Here is a 15,686-nt window from a genome sequence, read left to right as displayed (position 1 = left end):
TGAAGCTTGCAATTTCAGGTTATGACTATAATGCAATGAAATGCAAAGGTACACTCGAGCTAGACAAGAATGACGAAAATAATCCCTGGAGAAGGGGAACAAGAGGTACAAAGGAAAAACATGAATCTCCAAACAGAGCTAGGTGACTGCTGAGCGTCTGGAAAAAATCCGCCTGGTCCGGGTATCAAGCCCGGGACCTCTCCATTATAGATGGAGAGCTCTAACAACTTAGCTAACCAGGAGCAAGACGTCAGTAGAGCAAACAGGTTTTATCAGCTGCCACCAGTCTAAGACGAACAAGGGTGAAGCTTGCAATTTCAGGTTATGACTATAATGCAATGAAATGCAAAGGTACACTTGAGCTAGACAAGAATGACGAAAATAATCCCTGGAGAAGGGGAACAAGAGGTACAAAGGAAAAACATGAATCTCCAAACAGAGCTAGGTGACTGCTGAGCGTCTGGAAAAAATCCGCCTGGTCCGGGTATCAAGCCCGGGACCTCTCCATTAGAGGTGGAGCGCTCTACCAACTTAGCTAACCAGGAGCAAGACGTCAGTAGAGCAAACAGGTTTTATCAGCTGCCACCAGTCTAAGACGAACAAGAGTGAAGCTTGCAATTTCAGGGTATGACTATAATGCAATGAAATGCAAAGGTACACTCGAGCTAGACAAGAATGGCGAAAATAATCCCTGGAGAAGGGGAACAAGAGGTACAAAGGACAAACATAAATCTCCAAACAGAGCTAGGTGACTGCTGAGCGTCTGGAAAAAATCCGCCTGGTCCGGGTATCAAGCCCGGGACCTCTCCATTATAGGCGGAGAGCTCTAACAACTTAGCTAACCAGGAGCAAGACGTCAGTAGAGCAAACGGGTTTTATCAGCTGCCACCAGTCTAACACGAACAAGGGTGAAGCTTGCAATTTCAGGTTATGACTATAATGCAATGAAATGCAAAGGTACACTCGAGCTAGACAAGAATGACGATAATAATCCCTGGAGAAGGGGAACAAGAGGTACAAAGGACAAACATAAATCTCCAAACAGAGCTAGGTGACTGCTGAGCGTCTGGAAAAAATCCGCCTGGTCCGGGTATCAAGCCCGGGACCTCTCCATTATAGGTGGAGAGCTCTAACAACTGAGCTAACCAGGAGCAAGACGTCAGTAGAGCAAACAGGTTTTATCAGCTGCCACCAGTCTAAGACAAACAAGGGTGAAGCTTGCAATTTCAGGTTATGACTATAATGCAACGAAATGCAAAGGTACACTCGATCTAGACAAGAATGACGAAAATAATCCCTGGAGAAGGGGAACAAGAGGTACAAAGGAAAAACATGAATCTCCAAACAGAGCTAGGTGACTGCTGAGCGTCTGGAAAAAATCCGCCTGGTCCGGGTATCAAGCCCGGGACCTCTTCATTAGAGGTGCAGAGCTCTAACAACTGAGCTAACCAGGAGCAGGACGTCAGTAGAGCAAACAGGTTTTATCAGCTGCCACCAGTCTAAGACGAACAAGGGTGAAGCTTGCAATTTCAGGTTATGACTATAATGCAATGAAATGCAAAGGTACACTCGAGCTAGACAAGAATGACGAAAATAATCCCTGGAGAAGGGGAACAAGAGGTACAAAGGAAAAACATGAATCTCCAAACAGAGCTAGGTGACTGCTGAGCGTCTGGAAAAAATCCGCCTGGTCCGGGTACCGAACCCGGGACCTCTCCATTAGAGGTGGAGCGCTCTACCAACTTAGCTAACCAGGAGCAAGACGTCAGTAGAGCAAACAGGTTTTATCAGCTGCCACCAGTCTAAGATGAACAAGGGTGAAGCTTGCAATTTCAGGTTATGACTATAATGCAATGAAATGCAAAACTACACTCGAGCTAGACAAGAATGACGAAAATAATCCCTGGAGAAGGGGAACAAGAGGTACAAAGGAAAAACATGAATCTCCAAACAGACCTAGGTGACTGCTGAGCGTCTGGAAAAAATCCGCCTGGTCCGGGTATCAAGCCCGGGACCTCTCCATTATAGGTGGAGAGCTCTAACAACTGAGCTAACCAGGAGCAAGACGTCAGTAGAGCAAACAGGTTTTATCAGCTGCCACCAGTCTAAGACGAACAAGGGTGAGGCTTGCAATTTCAGGTTATGACTATAATGCAATGAAATGCAAAGGTACACTCGAGCTAGACAAGAATGACGAAAATAATCCCTGGAGAAGGGGAACAAGAGGTACAAAGGAAAAACACGAATCTCCAAACAGAGCTAGGTGACTGCTGAGCGTCTGGAAAAAATCCGCCTGGTCCGGGTATCAAGCCCGGGACCTCTCCATTATAGGTGGAGAGCTCTACCAACTTAGCTAACCAGGAGCAAGACGTCAGTAGAGCAAACAGGTTTTATCAGCTGCCACCAGTCTAAGACGAACAAGGGTGAAGCTTGCACTTTCAGGTTATTACTATAATGCAATGAAATGCAAAGGTACACTCGAGCTAGACAAGAATGACGAAAATAATCCCTGGAGAACGGGAACAAGAGGTACAAAGGAAAAACATGAATCTCCAAACAGAGCTAGGTGACTGCTGAGCGTCTGGAAAAAATCCGCCTGGTCCGGGTATCAAGCCCGGGACCTCTTCATTAGAGGTGGAGAGCTCTAACAACTGAGCTAACCAGGGGTTAGACGTCAGTAGAGCAAACAGGTTTTATCAGCTGCCACCAGTCTAAGACGAACAAGGGTGAAGCTTGCAATTTCAGGTTATGACTATAATGCAACGAAATGCAAAGGTGCACTCGAGCTAGACAAGAATGACGAAAATAATCCCTGGAGAAGGGGAACAAGAGGTACAAAGGAAAAACATGAATCTCCAAACAGAGCTAGGTGACTGCTGAGCGTCTGGAAAAAATCCGCCTGGTCCGGGTATCAAGCCCGGGACCTCTTCATTAGAGGTGGAGAGCTCTAACAACTGAGCTAACCAGGAGCAGGACGTCAGTAGAGCAAACAGGTTTTATCAGCTGCCACCAGTCTAAAACGAACAAGGGTGAAGCTTGCAATTTCATGTTATGACTATAATGCAATGAAATGCAAAGGTACACTCGAGCTGGACAAGAATGACGAAAATAATCCCTGGAGAAGGGGAACAAGAGGTACAAAGGAAAAACATGAATCTCCAAACAGAGCTAGGTGACTGCTGAGCTTCTGGAAAAAATCCGCCTGGTCCGGGTATCGAACCCGGGACCTCTCCATTAGAGGTGGAGCGCTCTACCAACTTAGCTAACCAGGAGCAAGACGTCAGTGGAGCAAAAAGGTTTTATCAGCTGCCACCAGTCTAAGACGAACAAGGGTGAAGCTTGCAATTTCTGGTTATGACTATAATGCAATGAAATGCAAAGGTACACTCGAGCTAGACAAGAATGACGAAAATAATCCCTGGAGAAGGGGAACAAGAGGTACAAAGGAAAATCATGAATCTCCAAACAGAGCTAGGTGACTGCTGAGCGTCTAGAAAAAATCCGCCTGGTCCGGGTATCAAGCCCGGGACCTCTCCATTATAGGTGGAGAGCTCTACCAACTTAGCTAACCAGGAGAAAGACGTCAGTAGAGCAAACAGGTTTTATCAGCTGCCACCAGTCTAAGACGAACAAGGGTGAAGCTTGCAATTTCAGGTTATGACTATAATGCAATGAAATGCAAAGGTACACTCGAGCTAGACAAGAATGACGAAAATAATCCCTGGAGAAGGGGATCAAGAGGTACAAAGGAAAAACATGAATCTCCAAGCAGAGCTAGGTGACTGCTGAGCGTCTGGAAAAAATCCGCCTGGTCCGGGTATCAAGCCCGGGACCTCTCCATTAGAGGTGGAGCGCTCTACCAACTTAGCTAACCAGGAGCAAGACGTCAGTAGAGCAAACAGGTTTTATCAGCTGCCACCAGTCTAAGACGAACAAGGGTGAAGCTTGCAATTTCAGGTTATGTCTATAATGCAATGAAATGCAAAGGTACACTCGGGCTAGTCAAGAATGACGAAAATAATCCCTGGAGAAGGGGAACAAGAGGTACAAAGGAAAAACATGAATCTCCAAACAGAGCTAGGTGACTGCTGAGCGTCTGGAAAAAATCCGCCTGGTCCGGGTATCAAGCCCGGGACCTCTCCATTATAGGTGGAGAGCTCTAACAACTGAGCTAACCAGGAGCAAGACGTCAGTAGAGCAAACAGGTTTTATCAGCTGCCACCAGTCTAAGACAAACAAGGGTGAAGCTTGCAATTTCAGGTTATGACTATAATGCAATGAAATGCAAAGGTACACTTGAGCTAGACAAGAATGACGAAAATAATCCCTGGAGAAGGGGAACAAGCGGTACAAAGGAAAAACATGAATCTCCAAACAGAGCTAGGTGACTGCTGAGCGTCTGGAAAAAATCCGCCTGGTCCGGGTATCAAGCCCGGGACCTCTCCATTATAGGTGGAGAGCTCTAACAACTGAGCTAACCAGGAGCAAGACGTCAGTAGAGCAAACAGGTTTTATCAGCTGCCACCAGTCTAAGACGAACAAGGGTGAAGCTTGCAATTTCAGGTTATGACTATAATGCAATGAAATGCAAAGGTACACTCGAGCTAGACAAGAATGACGAAAATAATCCCTGGAGAAGGGGAACAAGAGGTACAAAGGAAAAACATGAATCTCCAAACAGAGCTAGGTGACTGCTGAGCGTCTGGAAAAAATCCGCCTGGTCCGGGTATCAAGCCCGGGACCTCTCCATTATAGGTGGAGAGCTCTAACAACTGAGCTAACCAGGAGCAAGACGTCAGTAGAGCAAACAGGTTTTATCAGCTGCCACCAGTCTAAGACGAACAAGGGTGAAGCTTGCAATTTCAGGTTATGACTATAATGCAATGAAATGCAAAGGTACACTCGAGCTAGACAAGAATGACGAAAATAATCCCTGGAGAAGGGGAACAAGAGGTACAAAGGAAAAACATGAATCTCCAAACAGAGCTAGGTGACTGCTGAGCGTCTGGAAAAAATCCCCCTGGTCCGGGTATCAAGCCCGGGACCTCTTCATTAGAGGTGGAGAGCTCTAACAACTGAGCTAACCAGGGGTTAGACGTCAGTAGAGCAAACAGGTTTTATCAGCTGCCACCAGTCTAAGACGAACAAGGGTGAAGCTTGCAATTTCAGGTTATGACTATAATGCAACAAAATGCAAAGGTACACTCGAGCTAGACAAGAATGACAAAAATAATCCCTGGAGAAGGGGAACAAGAGGTACAAAGGAAAAACATGAATCTCCAAACAGATCTAGGTGACTGCTGAGCGTCTGGAAAAAATCCGCCTGGTCCGGGTATCAAGCCCGGGACCTCTTCATTAGAGGTGGAGAGCTTTAAGAACTGAGCTAACCAGGAGCAGGACGTCAGTAGAGCAAACAGGTTTTATCAGCTGCCACCAGTCTAAGACAAACAAGGGTGAAGCTTGCAATTTCAGGTTATGACTATAATGCAATGAAATGCAAAGGTACACTCGAGCTAGACAAGAATGACGAAAATAATCCCTGGAGAAGGGGAACAAGAGGTACAAAGGAAAACCATGAATCTCCAAACAGAGCTAGGTGACTGGTGAGCGTCTGGAAAAAATCCTCCTGGTCCGGGTATCAAGCCCGGGACCTCTCCATTATAGGTGGAGCGCTCTAACAGCTGAGCTAACCAGTGGCTAGACGTCAGTAGAGCAAACAGGTTTTATCAGCTGCCACCAGTCTAACACGAACAAGGGTGAAGCTTCCAATTTCAGGTTTTGACTATAATGCAATTAAATGCAAAGGTACACTCGAGCTAGACAAGAATGACGAAAATAATCCCTGGAGAAGGGGAACAAGAGGTACAAAGGACAAACATGAATCTCCAAACAGAGCTAGGTGACTGCTGAGCGTCTGGAAAAAATCCGCCTGGTCCGGGTATCAAGCCCGGGACCTCTCCATTAGAGGTGGAGAGCTCTACCAACTTAGCTAACCAGGAGCAAGACGTCAGTAGAGCAAAGAGGTTTTATCAGCTGCCACCAGTCTAACACGAACAAGGGTGAAGCTTGCAATTTCAGGTTCTGACTATAATGCAGTGAAATGCAAAGGTACACTCGAGCTAGACAAGAATGACGAAAATAATCCCTGGAGAAGGGGAACAAGAGCTACAAAGCACAAACATAAATCTCCAAACAGAGCTAGGTGACTGCTGAGCGTCTGGAAAAAATCCGCCTGGTCCGGGTATCAAGCCCGGGACCTCTCCATTAGAGGTGGAGAGCTCTACCAACTTAGCTAACCAGGAGCAAGACGTCAGTAGAGCAAACAGGTTTTATCAGCTGCCACCAGTCTAACACGAACAAGGGTGAAGCTTCCAATTTCAGGTTTTGACTATAATGCAATTAAATGCAAAGGTACACTCGAGCTAGACAAGAATGACGAAAATAATCCCTGGAGAAGGGGAACAAGAGCTACAAAGCACAAACATAAATCTCCAAACAGAGCTAGGTGACTGCTGAGCGTCTGGAAAAAATCCGCCTGGTCCGGGTATCAAGCCTGGGACCTCTCCATTAGAGGTGGAGCGCTCTACCAACTTAGCTAATTAGGAGCAAGACGTCAGTAGAGCAAACAGGTTTTATCAGCTGCCACCAGTCTAACACGAACAAGGGTGAAGCTTGCAATTTCAGGTTATGACTATAATGCAATGAAATGCAAAGGTACACTCGAGCTAGACAAGAATGACGAAAATAATCCCTGGAGAAGGGGAACAAGAGGTACAAAGGAAAAACATGAATCTCCAAACAGAGCTAGGTGACTGCTGAGCGTCTCGAAAAAATCCGCCTGGTCCGGGTATCAAGCCCGGGACCTCTCCATTAGAGGTGGAGAGCTCTAACAACTTAGCTAACCAGGAGCAAGACGTCAGTAGAGCAAACGGGTTTTATCAGCTGCCACCAGTCTAACACGAACAAGGGTGAAGCTTGCAATTTCAGGTTATGAATATAATGCAATGAAATGCAAAGGTACACTCGAGCTAGACAAGAATGACGAAAATAATCCCTGGAGAAGGGGAACAAGAGCTACAAAGGACAAACATAAATCTCCAAACAGAGCTAGGTGACTGGTGAGCGTCTGGAAAAAATCCGCCTGGTCCGGGTATCAAGCCCGGGACCTCTCCATTAGAGGTGGAGAGCTCTAAAAACTTAGCTAACCAGGAGCAAGACGTCAGTAGAGCAAACGGGTTTTATCAGCTGCCACCAGTCTAACACGAACAAGGGTGAAACTTGCAATTTCAGGTTATGACTATAATGCAATGAAATGCCAAAGGTACACTCGAGCTAGACAAGAATGACGAAAATAATCCCTGGAGAAGGGGAACAAGAGGTACAAAGGAAAAACATGAATCTCCAAACAGAGCTAGGTTTCTGGTGAGCGTCTGGAAAAAATCCGCCTGGTCCGGGTATCAAGCCCGGGACCTCTCCATTACAGGTGGAGCGCTCTAACAACTGAGCTAACCAGTGGTTAGAGGTCAGTAGAGCAAACATGTTTTATCAGCTGCCACCAGTCTAACACGAACAAGGGTGAAGCTTGCAATTTCAGGTTATGACTATAATGCAACGAAATGCAAAGGTACACTCGAGCTAGACAAGAATGACGAAAATAATCCCTGGAGAAGGGGAACAAGAGGTACAAAGGACAAACATAAATCTCCAAACAGAGCTAGGTGACTGGTGAGCGTCTGGAAAAAATCCGCCTGGTCCGGGTATCAAGCCCGGGACCTCTCCATTACAGGTGGAGCGCTCTAACAACTGAGCTAACCAGTGGTTAGACGTCAGTAGAGCAAACAGGTTTTATCAGCTGCCACCAGTCTAACACGAACAAGGGTGAAGCTTGCAATTTCAGGTTATGACTATAATGCAATGAAATGCAAAGGTACACTCGAGCTAGACAAGAATGACGAAAATAATCCCTGGAGAAGGGGAACAAGAGGTACAAAGGAAAAACATGAATCTCCAAACAGAGCTAGGTGACTGGTGAGCGTCTGGAAAAAATCCGCCTGGTCCGGGTATCAAGCCCGGGACCTCTCCATTACAGGTGGAGCGCTCTAACAACTGAGCTAACCAGTGGCTAGACGTCAGTAGAGCAAACAGGTTTTATCAGCTGCCACCAGTCTAACACGAACAAGGGTGAAGCTTCCAATTTCAGGTTTTGACTATAATGCAATTAAATGCAAAGGTACACTCGAGCTAGACAAGAATGACGAAAATAATCCCTGGAGAAGGGGAACAAGAGCTACAAAGCACAAACATAAATCTCCAAACAGAGCTAGGTGACTGCTGAGCGTCTGGAAAAAATCCGCCTGGTCCGGGTATCAAGCCCGGGACCTCTCCATTAGAGGTGGAGCGCTCTACCAACTTAGCTAACCAGGAGCAAGACGTCAGTAGAGCAAACAGGTTTTATCAGCTGCCACCAGTCTAACACGAACAAGGGTGAAGCTTGCAATTTCAGGTTATGACTATAATGCAATGAAATGCAAAGGTACACTCGAGCTAGACAAGAATGACGAAAATAATCCCTGGAGAAGGGGAACATAGGTACAAAGGAAAAACATGAATCTCCAAACAGAGCTAGGTGACTGCTGAGCGTCTGGAAAAAATCCGCCTGGTCCGGGTATCAAGCCCGGGACCTCTCCTTTAGAGGTGGAGAGCTCTAACAACTTAGCTAACCAGGAGCAAGACGTCAGTAGAGCAAACGGGTTTTATCAGCTGCCACCAGTCTAACACGAACAAGGGTGAAGCTTGCAATTTCAGGTTATGACTATAATGCAATGAAATGCAAAGGTACACTCGAGCTAGACAAGAATGACGAAAATAATCCCTGGAGAAGGGGAACAAGAGCTACAAAGGACAAACATAAATCTCCAAACAGAGCTAGGTGACTGGTGAGCGTCTGGAAAAAATCCGCCTGGTCCGGGTATCAAGCCCGGGACCTCTCCATTAGAGGTGGAGAGCTCTAACAACTTAGCTAACCAGGAGCAAGACGTCAGTAGAGCAAACGGGTTTTATCAGCTGCCACCAGTCTAACACGAACAAGGGTGAAGCTTGCAATTTCAGGTTATGACTATAATGCAATGAAATGCCAAAGGTACACTCGAGCTAGACAAGAATGACGAAAATAATACCTGGAGAAGGGGAACAAGAGGTACAAAGGAAAAACATGAACCTCCAAACAGAGCTAGGTGACTGCTGAGCGTCTGGAAAAAATCCGCCTGGTCCGGGTATCAAGCCCGGGACCTCTCCATTAGAGGTGGAGAGCTCTAACAACTTAGCTAACCAGGAGCAAGACGTCTGTAGAGCAAACAGGTTTTATCAGCTGCCACCAGTCTAACACGAACGAGGGTGAAGCTTGCAATTTCAGGTTATGACTATAATGCAATGAAATGCAAAGGTACACTCGAGCTAGACAAGAATGACGAAAATAATCCCTGGAGAAGGGGAACAAGTGCTACAAAGCACAAACATAAATCTCCAAACAGAGCTAGGTGACTGCTGAGCGTCTGGAAAAAATCCGCCTGGTCCGGGTATCAAGCCCGGGACCTCTCCATTAGAGGTGGAGCGCTCTACCAACTTAGCTAACCAGGAGCAAGACGTCAGTAGAGCAAACAGGTTTTATCAGCTGCCACCAGTCTAACACGAACAAGGGTGAAGCTTGCAATTTCAGGTTATGACTATAATGCAATGAAATGCAAAGGTACACTCGAGCTAGACAAGAATGACGAAAATAATCCCTGGAGAAGGGGAACAAGAGGTACAAAGGAAAAACATGAATCTCCAAACAGAGCTAGGTGACTGCTGAGCGTCTGGAAAAAATCCGCCTGGTCCGGGTATCAAGCCCGGGACCTCTCCTTTAGAGGTGGAGAGCTCTAACAACTTAGCTAACCAGGAGCAAGACGTCAGTAGAGCAAACGGGTTTTATCAGCTGCCACCAGTCTAACACGAACAAGGGTGAAGCTTGCAATTTCAGGTTATGACTATAATGCAATGAAATGCAAAGGTACACTCGAGCTAGACAAGAATGACGAAAATAATCCCTGGAGAAGGGGAACAAGAGCTACAAAGGACAAACATAAATCTCCAAACAGAGCTAGGTGACTGGTGAGCGTCTGGAAAAAATCCGCCTGGTCCGGGTATCAAGCCCGGGACCTCTCCATTAGAGGTGGAGAGCTCTAACAACTTAGCTAACCAGGAGCAAGACGTCAGTAGAGCAAACGGGTTTTATCAGCTGCCACCAGTCTAACACGAACAAGGGTGAAGCTTGCAATTTCAGGTTATGACTATAATGCAATGAAATGCCAAAGGTACACTCGAGCTAGACAAGAATGACGAAAATAATCCCTGGAGAAGGGGAACAAGAGGTACAAAGGAAAAACATGAACCTCCAAACAGAGCTAGGTGACTGCTGAGCGTCTGGAAAAATCCGCCTGGTCCGGGTATCAAGCCCGGGACCTCTCCATTAGAGGTGGAGAGCTCTAACAACTTAGCTAACCAGGAGCAAGACGTCAGTAGAGCAAACGGGTTTTATCAGCTGCCACCGGTCTAACACGAACAACGGTGAAGCTTGCAATTTCAGGTTATGACGATAATGCAATGAAATGCAAAGGTACACTCGAGCTAGACAAGAATGACGAAAATAATCCCTGGAGAAGGGGAACAAGAGCTACAAAGGACAAACATAAATCTAAAACAGAGCTAGGTGACTGCTGAGCGTCTGGACAAAATTCCGCCTGGTCCGGGTATCAAGCCCGAGACCTCTTCAGTAGAGGTGGAGCGCTCTACCAACTTAGCTAACCAGGAGCAAGACGTCAGTAGAGCAAACAGGTTTTATCAGCTGCCACCAGTCTAACACGAAGAAGGGTGAAGCTTGCAATTTCAGGTTATGACTATAATGCAATGAAATGCAAAGGTACACTCGAGCTAGACAAGAATGACGAAAATAATCCCTGGAGGAGGGGAACAAGAGCTACAAAGGACAAACATAAATCTCCAAACAGAGCTAGGTGACTGCTGAGCGTCTGGAAAAAATCCGCCTGGTCCGGGTATCAAGCCCGGGACCTCTCCATTAGAGGGGAGAGCTCTAACAACTTAGCTAACCAGGAGCAAGACGTCAGTAGAGCAAACGGGTTTTATCAGCTGCCACCAGTCTAACACGAACAAGGGTGAAGCTTGCAATTTCAGGTTATGACTATAATGCAATGAAATGCAAAGGTACACTCGAGCTAGACAAGAATGACGAAAATAATTCTGGAGAAGGGGATCAAGAGGTACAAAGGAAAAACATGAATCTCCAAACAGAGCTAGGTGACTGCTGAGCGTCTGGAAAAAATCCGCCTGGTCCGGGTATCAAGCCCGGGACCTCTCCATTAGAGGTGGAGCGCTCTAACAACTGAGCTAACCAGGGGTTAGGCGTCAGTAGGGCAAACGGGTTTTATCAGCTGCCACCACCTACATGGGTGAAGCTTGCAAATTTAAGGCTATAATGATAATGCAATTAAACACAAAGTGCAAGCGAACTGGACAAGAATATCGAAAATAATCCCTGGAGAAGGGGAACAAGAGGCGCAAAGGACAAACATGAATCTCCAAACACAGCTAAGTGACTGTGAGCGTCTGAAACAATCCGCCTGGTCCGGGTATCAAGCCCGGGACCTCTCCATTACAGGTGGAGCGCTCTAACAACTGAGCTAACCAGGGGTTAGACGTCAGTAGAGGAAACGGGTTTTATCAGCTGCCACCAGCCTAACACCTACATGGGCGAAGCTTACAAATTTAAGGCTATAAGGATAATACAATTAAACACAAAGTGCAAGCGAACTGGACAAAAATATCGAAAATAATCCCTGGAGAAGGGGAACAAGAGGCGCAAAGGACAAACATGAATCTCCAAACACAGCTAAGTGACTGTGAGCGTCTGAAAAAATCCGCCTGGTTCGGGAATCAAGCCCGGGACCTCTCCATTACAGGTGGAGCGCTCTACCAACTTAGCTAACCAGGGGTTAGACGTCAGTAGAGGAAACGGGTTTTATCAGCTGCCACCAGCCTAACACCTACATGGGCGAAGCTTACAAATTTAAGGCTATAAGGATAATACAATTAAACACAAAGTGCAAGCGAACTGGACAAAAATATCGAAAATAATCCCTGGAGAAGGGGAACAAGAGGCGCAAAGGACAAACATGAATCTCCAAACACAGCTAAGTGACTGTGAGCGTCTGAAAAAATCCGCCTGGTCCGGGTATCAAGCCCGGGACCTCTCCATTACAGGTGGAGCGCTCTAACAACTGAGCTAACCAGGGGTTAGACGTCAGTAGAGGAAACGGGTTTTATCAGCTGCCACCAGCCTAACACCTACATGGGCGAAGCTTACAAATTTAAGGCTATAAGGATAATACAATTAAACACAAAGTGCAAGCGAACTGGACAAAAATATCGAAAATAATCCCTGGAGAAGGGGAACAAGAGGCGCAAAGGACAAACATGAATCTCCAAACACAGCTAAGTGACTGTGAGCGTCTGAAACAATCCGCCTGGTCCGGGTATCAAGCCCGGGACCTCTCCATTACAGGTGGAGCGCTCTAACAACTGAGCTAACCAGGGGTTAGACGTCAGTAGAGGAAACGGGTTTTATCAGCTGCCACCAGCCTAACACCTACATGGGCGAAGCTTACAAATTTAAGGCTATAAGGATAATACAATTAAACACAAAGTGCAAGCGAACTGGACAAAAATATCGAAAATAATCCCTGGAGAAGGGGAACAAGAGGCGCAAAGGACAAACATGAATCTCCAAACACAGCTAGGTGACTGTGAGCGTCTGAAAAAATCCGCCTGGTTCGGGAATCAAGCCCGAGACCTCTCCATTACAGGTGGAGCGCTCTACCAACTTAGCTAACCAGGGGTTAGACGTCAGTAGAGCAAACGGGTTTTATCAGCTGCCACCAGTCTAACACCAACAAGGGTGAAGCTTGCAAATTTAAGGTTATAATTATAATGCAATGAAATGCAAAGGTGCAAGCGAGCTGGACAAGAATCACAAAAATAATACCTGGAGAAGGGGAACAAGAGGGTCAAAGGACAAACAAAAATCTCCAAACACAGCTAGGTGACTGGTGAGCGTCTGAAAAAATCCGCCTAGTCCGGGTATCGAACCCGGGACCTCGCGATTTCCAGTGGAGCGCTCTACCAACTGAGCTAACCAGGGGTTAGCTCAATTTTCAAGCACTAATTTCGAGAGGCAACTTCTGCTAAGCTACAATATGAAGTCAAATGCGCACTGTTTAATCTTATGCATTAAAACTTGGTGAAGGGCCTTTTCTAGATTTTCCTATTGTTTGTGTTATAGTAAAGTAACTGAAAAGTAACGTCGTTGCTTTTTAAAAGTAACTGTAACTGCAACGAGTTACTCTTTTGCGGCGGTAACTGTAACGGTAAGTTCGCTACTTTTTTCTGAAAGTGACTGTAACTGTAACAAATTACTTTTTAAAATTAACTTATCCAAGACTGCATAATAGTACGAGAGAAAACCGGAAGTCGATTTTCTGTGTGAACGTAGCTGAGTTGGGGAGAGGGCGGGGGGGGGGGGGGGGCTAAACTTATTTCGGAAGTGACGTATGCGTGGTGGAACCGGTTCCCCTGCTCCCCTCTCGGCTATGTCCATGCGCGTGGACGTGGCCTTTGGAGAAAGAAAACGATAAAAGAACGTTCGTGGGGGAGGAGAAGGGACGAGGAATGCCGAGGCTGTCAGAGGGCAGCGCACAGGTAACAGGAGCCCATGTCGCCAATCAAGTAACACCGTAAGGGCAACGTAACGGCTTTCAATGCCAATTCGTTTGAGCGCATTCCTCGCGCGTCACCCAACTGAACACAGGAGCACCATAATGATGCACTTTTAATCAGTATGTCGTGTTTACGTGGCCTCCATCTGTTGGCTGCGCTCCGATCTAAGTTCTTGGATGGACCCAGATAGCGCTATCGTCGACGCGCCAGTGCGAAAGGGCAAACATAACTGAGATAAGAAAATGCGTGTGCGACAGGAAGAGGGTGATGATTTCGTAACCGTTCTTATTCAGGGCCTTAGATGAGACTGAGGTGAGGGGCATCGCCCACGCCATCTGGAGGAGAAGACATTTCCTTAGCTCGTAGCACGATGGCCTCCGAGATTTTTTGTCGCGCGCAAGCTGCGCTCGGCCATTGAATTCGCCGGTACAGGCTGTTATTGTGGGGCGCTTGGTGGGGCTCTCAACCAAACCAAACGATGCAAAGAAAGAGTTGCGAATTATTCTCATCACCATTTGCTTCGGTCTACGGAACTAAAGAGCAACGCGAAATGGGCCCCCCGCCTCTCGCCACAACAAACAGAGCTTTGGCAAGGAAGAAGTTGATCGAAAGTTTAAGCTTCATCGTTTCGAAGCGCGAAAGTTGTAAAACAAATGCCCACGATATTGTCTAAAAAAAACTGCTCGTCTAATGTTTTCAGTAAGAAACAAGAAGGCGAGTCAATCAAAAACAGGAATGCGAGTCAAACTATTGATTCCCACTAAATATATTATTCGTAGGTATCATCCAGCCAAACAGCGCAAAGACCGAAGCAGCGCTTAAAAATTGCGAATCAACATAGACCGACTTAACTATCTCTGTTGTTATAATGAGAACCGTAAAAATGCAAGATTCATGCCGCCGGCTCACACTTGACAGCGTGCTCTGAGGCGATTTTGTTTCCATTTGGTTATTAGCGCCGAATGCGGAAACCTTAAAACTGGCTCAACGGTTTGTTTTTTTATTGTTGTTATTTTGTTTTTTTCTTTTTGGGCTGGGAAGTTGAGCGCTTGGACAGGCCGGAGCACAGTGAGCGAATAATTTTGGAGCCCATGCTAGCACAGGCGACTTAACATTTTCAGGTAAAGCGCTCTATCTTCTGCGACGACAGTGCCGCTTATATTGGCGACGTGTGCGATCGAAAGCGTCGTTGCGGTCGGAAAAAGTCAAATTTGGGGGTTTTACGTGCCAAACCAACGACGGGCATCTGGCACGCCCCAGAGGAGGACTGAAGATTAATTTGGACCACCTGGGGATCTTTTGACGTGCAACCGGAAGCTCGGTTACACGGCGCCTCCTCCGCAATAAGCCTCCGTCAGATTGCGGGCGCCTCGTTCGGGATTCGAACCCGCCACATGGGGATCCGTAGACCAGCGCTCTCACCTCGGAGCCACCGAGGCGGCTTGTTGCGGTCGGCCTGCCACGATTGGCCGAATGCTGACTGTGACGTCGGCAAAGAATTTCTCATCGACGAAAGTGAGAGTAATATAAGAACTTCAATTTTGACGGTGTTGGCAGTGTTTGCTTCAGAGCGCACTCATTTCAAGCTTCCACCATGCCAATTACAAGCACCATCGAACTTGTTGTTCGCCAGGTAATGACGTCACGAGAGGGAAGCTCAGGAGGGCGCCACCAAGACATCCTCGCCGCTAATACCACACCTAGTAATTCGTGGAAATCGTATAAAGTACAGTGTATATTTCGCCGCCCGAGCGTACCATTCTTCTCGCGAGCTTTCACCGACTGTAGCAAACAGAGACGTCCCCATACAAGTAGATCGACTAAAACTCCTCCGAGCCCTTGCAGCCTCCCATGCCGAG

At 46.8% G+C, this 15,686-nt stretch overlaps 2 non-coding genes across 2 annotated transcripts; both read right to left on the bottom strand.

The window, feature by feature from the left end:
- Positions 1-1,684: 1,684 nt before the first annotated feature.
- On the bottom strand, positions 1,685-1,757 carry Trnar-ucu. Its single transcript has one exon. It is a non-coding gene; the product is annotated as a tRNA-Arg (tRNA).
- Positions 1,758-3,199: 1,442 nt separating this feature from the next.
- On the bottom strand, positions 3,200-3,272 carry Trnar-ucu. The gene has a single exon. It is a non-coding gene; the product is annotated as a tRNA-Arg (tRNA).
- Between the last annotated feature and the right edge of the window lie 12,414 nt (positions 3,273-15,686).

Source organism: Ixodes scapularis, unplaced genomic scaffold (assembly GCF_016920785.2).
Source record: "Ixodes scapularis isolate PalLabHiFi unplaced genomic scaffold, ASM1692078v2 PGA_scaffold44__24_contigs__length_19508400, whole genome shotgun sequence".
In the NCBI taxonomy this organism is placed as follows: domain Eukaryota; kingdom Metazoa; phylum Arthropoda; class Arachnida; order Ixodida; family Ixodidae; genus Ixodes; species Ixodes scapularis.
Note: the sequence above shows the minus strand (reverse complement) of the source record. Positions and strands in the feature narration are given on the sequence as shown.